The following is a 6,695-nucleotide window of genomic DNA, read 5'->3' on the forward strand; positions in this document are numbered from 1 at the left end:
CGAGCATGTATTTTGACATGACAAGCCATGCAAATATGTTCACAACGTGCGATTAAGAAATTGAGAATATTATGGTCCAACAATACAAAAGACATACTGCACACAAAATGCAACATATTCTAACGTTTTTCCCCCAACTTTAACACATTTAAAGAGGGGGAAAAAATGTGTGTTTGACAAAAAAAAAAAAAAAAAACATTAAAACAGTATTCTGGACATGTTTTACATAAGAAAAAAATCATGTCACTCACAAAAAAATAGAAAACAAAAAAAGGTTCTCACTGTATGAATCTTACACTCAGGTGCTTGATGTTGGTTTGTTTTTAAGCATCTGTACTTTTGGTGAAAGTCTGGTAGCATCCAGCTGGAGGAAGATCTTCTGCAGTACCTCAAAGAATATTTTCAGTTCCTGAGAATAACTGGGAGACATTAAGACCGTACATGTAGTAGCGATGTCTCCCAAGTCATGAAGCACTTCAACACCCTCAATAACAATTCCAACATCAGCTGGAGAGGTAGTGGCATCACCTCCAACATTGATGCTGTAGATGCCAAATACAACATGTTCAAGATCCTCTCTGCAGCACAGCCATCTGTATCCTATTGATACACAAAAAAGCAAAAATGAAAAATCACTAGACTAATACAGAATTCCAAAGAGCCTGTTTGCATTGCATTTTTCCCGGTAGTTGTTTTTCTAGTCTTTAAATCACTAACATTTGGTCCACACTGATTTCTCACATTCTTTTCTCAAGTACACCTGTGATCTGATGCCATCTAATAGCAGCTTTAACTTATAATTTAAGAAGACTAAATGGATATTGTGATATTCTGAAGAGCCCAATGATACCATTACTTCTGCAGTAATCATTAGCATTACCTACCAGATATTCTTTGAAGAGACTGTCCGGTTCTTCATTTAAGTAGACACAAAGTGCCTTGATGAGGCACTCCCTCTTCTTCTCAACAGTTGCATTCTTAAAAAAAACAAAGAAAAAAAAAAAAAAACTCAATATACTTAATACAATCCTATTGAGTGAGTTACATTTCACTATAAAATTAGGCACATGTCTAATGTCGTAAATAAAACTAAAAAAGTAACAAGCTACTCAGAACTAACAAATGAAATGTCATGTGAGAAACAGGATTTCCATTAGTAGACGTAGATCTTACCTGTTGCGAGTAAAGCACACCTTTTATTAAGGACCAGAAAAACTGCAAAGAAAAAAAAAATTTATAAAGACATTAATATTTTAATTAGGTTAACATCAAGTATAAAAATTTGCCCACTATACACAAAAATATACTTTATTGCAAGACCATTTTCATATTGTACACCATTATTTTTGCATTTGTAAAAAAAAAAAAAATGTAAAAACAGGCTAATGTTTAATTCATGGTATCTTAAAATTTGGTAATTATACCACCAGCCCTTTTATCAAGCATCTTATTACAATGTTTTGTTCAAACCACAGATATAAGTTAAGATAACAATTATTACTATATATAATTATATACTTTTTGCCAAATAATGGAAATATATGCAGTGGACCTGTGACACGAGGCTGAAGTTAGCTCCTTATTCGCAGCTTCCGATTCGTTTGGCTTCTTATTGTGCAGCGTCTCACTCTGCGGCTGAAGTTAGCTCCTTATTCGCCTCGTTACTAACGGGAGTGTTCACGTTGGCGAAAGCTGCGCAGTTTAATCAATAAAACGTTATTTTAGCAGGTACCCAACTATATAGTAAAAGTGAAATTGTCCAAGCTCAGATTGATTTTACACTTTAAAAATTAAATGGAAATATGTCATTCTATTATGCACAATGGTGTGAATAAGAAGCCAGATTTCCAGGACCATTTTAGTAGCTTAAATCTCTCTGGGCCAGGCAAATATGAACCATACAACATCTAGCAGGTACCCAACTATATAGTAAAGGTGAAATTGTCCTGGCCCAGATTGATTTTACACTTTAAAAAGGATGGAAATATTTGACTATTTAATTGTATTATTAAAATCAACTTTTAAATTAAATATTCGTTTTATTTAATTTTATTCATTGTTTTTTTTTTTTTTTTTTTAATGGTAGTGATTTTAATGTCAATTAAACTCTAGAACAGAATTTTCCAGTGTATCGAGCGCTCTGACTGATTAATGGATATGTATTAATTATTCAGCATTCACTATATTTTTACTATTTGCCTATCCCTTACTTGCTATATACACTCGCTTAATTATAAGTAGGAGAGTATGCTACTATTCAAACTGATAAATTTTAATTATTTTATACAGCACATTAATGATTGTAAAAATGTTGCACATAGCAATGATAACTAATAATAACATTCATTAAAAAAAATTACCCAAACAGGTATTAACAATACAGAGATGCACATTCAAAATGCAATGACAAACTATATGGGATTATCCTAAATTTTTTTTACAGTAAACTAATTTAATTTTCATTGTATCTCTTACATTTTCCAAAAACACCAGCATGTCCTTCATTTTGGAGAAGACAAATAAAAAATTCACTAGAGTATCTTCTTTTTCATCTTCAACATTTTCTAGTGTCAAATTTACACAGGGCCGTCTCTGTTTCATCCTTGTTCATGTACAAGAGATCTCAATACATATACAGTGATTAACACAGTGATTAGTCTGTGCCATAGACTGAACAGTGTTTAAGGTTTTTGTAACAAACTAAAATACAGGCTATTTTATTCTCTTTTTTGCCATCAACATCAGCAGTAAACTAATCACTGTGTTAATCACTGTATATGTATTGAGATTAATATATTTTCAGATTTTAGAGTTACCTGGTATATCAGTGCATTTTGGAAGCTGAGAGGTGGCGCAATGAAAATAAGCAGCTTTTCTGGTGGAAATGTTGCTTCACCTCTTGTACATGAACAAGGATGAAGCAGAGACGGCCCTGTGTAAATTTGACACTAGAAAATGTTGGAGAAGATGAAAAAGATGATATTCTAGTGAATTTTTCATTTGTCTTCTCCAAAATGAAGGACATGCTGGTGTTTTTGGAAAATGTAAGAGATACAATGAAAATTAAATTAGTTTACTGTAAAAAATTTTTAGGATAATCCCATATAGTTTGTCATTGCATTTTGGATGTGCATCTCTGTATTGTTAATACCTGTTTGGGTAATTTTTTAATGAATGTTATTATTAGTTATCATTGCTATGTGCAACATTTTTACAATCATTAATGTGCTGTATAAAATAATTAAAATTTTTCAGTTTGAATAGTAGCATACTCTCCTACTTCTAATTAAGCGAGTGTATATAGCAAGTAAGAGATAGGCAAATAGTAAAAATATAGTGATTGCTGAATAATTAATACATATTCATTAATCAGTCAGAGCGCTCGATACACTGGAAAACTCTGTTCTAAAGTTTGACATTAAAATCACTACCATTTAAAAAAAAATGAAAAAATAAATAAAACGAATATTTAATTCAAAAGTCGATTTAATAATACAATTAAATAGTCAAATATTTCCACTCTTTTTAAAGTGTAAAATCAATCTGGGCTTGGACAATTTCACCTTTACTATATAGTTGGGTACCTGCTAGGTATGGTATAGTACATATTCGCTTGGCCAGAATGGTTTAAGCTACCAAAATAACGTTTTATTGATTAAACTGCGCAGCGTTCGCCAACGTGAACACTCCCGTGAGTAACGAGGCGAATAACGAGCTAACTTCAGCCTCGTCTGTGACACGTGGCTAAATCCGTTAGCTTACTTCAGTCTTAAACACTAGCACTCTCTAAAACTACAGAAGCAGGTCAAAGTTAAATACTATATATATATATATAAATATGTACTGGCGAAAAAAAATCGTATATCTTACCTTTTCGTGTGTTGACCTCCTCTGTTAAAACGGACAGAACTGCAAAGGGTAACGCGCGCGCGGGCAGAGAGTCAATTAACTCCAGCGCAGGTGTAGTTTGAATTGTCTCACTCTTCTGTTTCATTAGCGGTTCATGACAGCTGGGGTCTCGCTACTGCCCCCTGCTGTACTGTATGAAATGTTGACTTAACATGAATGGTTTGTGATTAGACAACGTATTAGGAATTTGTACGGTCAAGTTGACCGTAATTACAAAATTACTTTACCCTAAATCGAAAAAAAAAACCACTTTACGTCAACAAATACGATTATTTTGAGTATATGAAAGTAATTATATTATGTAAAGTTCACAACCTGCCTTGTAATTTTTTTTGTGTTTACTGTTCTTTAAAACTTTACAATACAATATTTTATGATAACAACTAAGTATTCTTCAACTAAATTCTTTTCTAATTTGTACAGATTACAGAAATTCGAGGCAAAAATATGTTGAAACGCTTTTCTCCAGGATGTTTTTTAGAGAGCATTGACTGAAATCAACACAAGCAGGTTTAATTTTTAACAAAAATAGTAACATCATGTTTATCTCATGGGTTTTACATGTGATCCCATGGGTTTCACACAAAAGATGTCCCAAAAACACATTTTTGCACATGTAAAAACATGTAAAATTCATGTATTTTCTGTAAGGGATAATACAGTATATTGTTGATTTTACTGCAATTAACCGTATTTTCATATGTTTTTAACTGTTAAATGTAAGGTATTACTCTGTTAAACTAATTACGGTTTTTAACTGTAAATTTTACGGTTATCGCATGTTTTGTGGAATACGGTTTTATTCTGTAGCATTTATACAGTATTTTACCGTTAAATTTACTGACATTTTTTACAGTGTACCAAAAGTGGTCCGGGGAAGAACAACTGGTGAACCGATGACAGAGTTATGTGTACCCAAGGCTGAATGAAGTGCATATGAAACCAAATGTAGTTGTGAACCAAGTCCTCTCTTCATGGTAATAATATTCTCTAATGCCAGGGGCCTCTTTCAGCAAGATAATATGCCCCTGCCATATGCAAACATTATTCTGGAATAGCTTTAGGAATATAGCAGAGTACAAAGCATTGACCTACCCTCCAATTCCCCTAGACCTCAATCCGATCTATCATTTGCAACCTCTTTGTAACTTACAAGACTTCTGCTGCTAAAGTCATGGTGCCAGATACCACAGCACACCTTCAGAGGTCATGTGGAGTCCATGCCTAGATGCATTAGAGGTGTTATGGCAGCACAAACGGGGACCATAATATCAGGCTTGTGCGTTTAATGTTTTGGCTAAAAAGTGTGCATTCAGATCAACACTGGAATATTTCATAATAGACAATTTCAATGATAGACTGATTTCATAAATGGCATTTGACTGAGTTACGGGACTGGACCTGGGAGATCAGCGGTTTCTGAAATTAACTGTATTTTGCAAAAATAAATAAATGAATAATTGTAAATAAATTTTATTTATTCACTTATTTTTTAATGAAAATTAAGAATGTCCTGGCTGACAAAAATAAGAGTAAAGACAAAAAAAGAGCAAGAATGTGTGAGCAAAAGCATTCTTTTAAGGAACACTCTCTATTCTCTAGCTCTGTTCTCTTCAGCCACTTGTCCTTTCATTCATTCCTTCTCATCCAGGACCTTTGCGATGGAGTCAAATGATCATATAGGGAGTAACTAATTAGCATCCTCATACAGTAACCCACAGCAGAGTGCAATGAGGGTAAACTTGTCTTGCACCGAAAACAACAGGCAATCAAGTGACCAAATTGTACAATACCACAAGTCTCTAGGAACCAAGCAGCATGTACTATGCAATTAGTGTTCCACCACCTATAATGCAGAAATGGCAAAGACTTACTCTCTCTTTTTCTTGCTCTCTTTTTTACAAAGAGAGAGCGAGAGAGACAGAAAGAGAGAGAGAGAGAGACTTAGTCAAAACCAATAGGAAAGACATGGCTCACTAATATGCCAGTGAAATCAGCAATTGACTACATCTAAATATCAAAATAATATTATTGTCCTGTGCATGATTTAATACAATAATTTTCAAGAAAGATTTTTTTTATAAGACAGCTGGAGATAAAGTAAACTAGTGAGTACAGTAGTTTCCTTGCACATTGTCTTTACCCCAAATTATATTTCTTTTGTGGTTCACTATGTTTTTTTATTTTTTTATTTCATTTCAATGCTCATTAATACTTACAGATATTAATTTCATAGATCATAACACAGTCTACCCTACAGTCCTTGTAAATCCAATAAGTTCTAGATGAAAAACCAGGAGTCATCATCCATCAGACCATCTCTGTATGCACTTAAAACTGTGCTTTGCACTCCTTATCAACGAATCTCCTAACCACCCCATCATTTTGGTACTGCCATGCCTGCAGACCAATAAACCAACAATCCCCTCGTTTGAATACAAAATTATAGTGTGGTCTCTTAGATTTCCCCCATCCCTCCATCTTCTGTATTATAAGCATTTATTCAGAGCACCCAGAATGCTACCCACTCCCAGTTTTAAAATGTCTCATACTTTTTTCTTTTCCCAGGGCATGAGAACTATTTTAGTTATTGTTGACAGTTTTTTTTTTTTTTAAACCGCTTAGACTTAAAACTCTCAATGACACACAAGCCTTTGAAACTGCTAAACTACTTTCAATAATGTACTGTATGAGGATGTAGTGTCTGGTACGGGTCACATGGAAAAGACCTAAATGTCTGTTGGCCCTGGTTATCATCCACAAGCCAATGGTCAAATGGAAAGATT

The 6,695-nt window shown here is 33.7% G+C and overlaps 1 long non-coding RNA gene across 1 annotated transcript; it reads right to left on the reverse strand.

Moving 5' to 3' along the window:
* Positions 1-222: 222 nt before the first annotated feature.
* Positions 223-4,124, reverse strand: LOC128513506 (uncharacterized). Its single transcript, XR_008356380.1, has 4 exons — positions 3,871-4,124; positions 1,174-1,215; positions 885-977; positions 223-600 (listed from the first exon to the last, which is right to left on the reverse strand). It is a non-coding gene; the product is annotated as an uncharacterized LOC128513506 (long non-coding RNA).
* Between the last annotated feature and the right edge of the window lie 2,571 nt (positions 4,125-6,695).

The sequence above is a fragment of the Clarias gariepinus genome, chromosome 25, assembly GCF_024256425.1.
Source record: "Clarias gariepinus isolate MV-2021 ecotype Netherlands chromosome 25, CGAR_prim_01v2, whole genome shotgun sequence".
NCBI lineage: Eukaryota > Metazoa > Chordata > Actinopteri > Siluriformes > Clariidae > Clarias > Clarias gariepinus.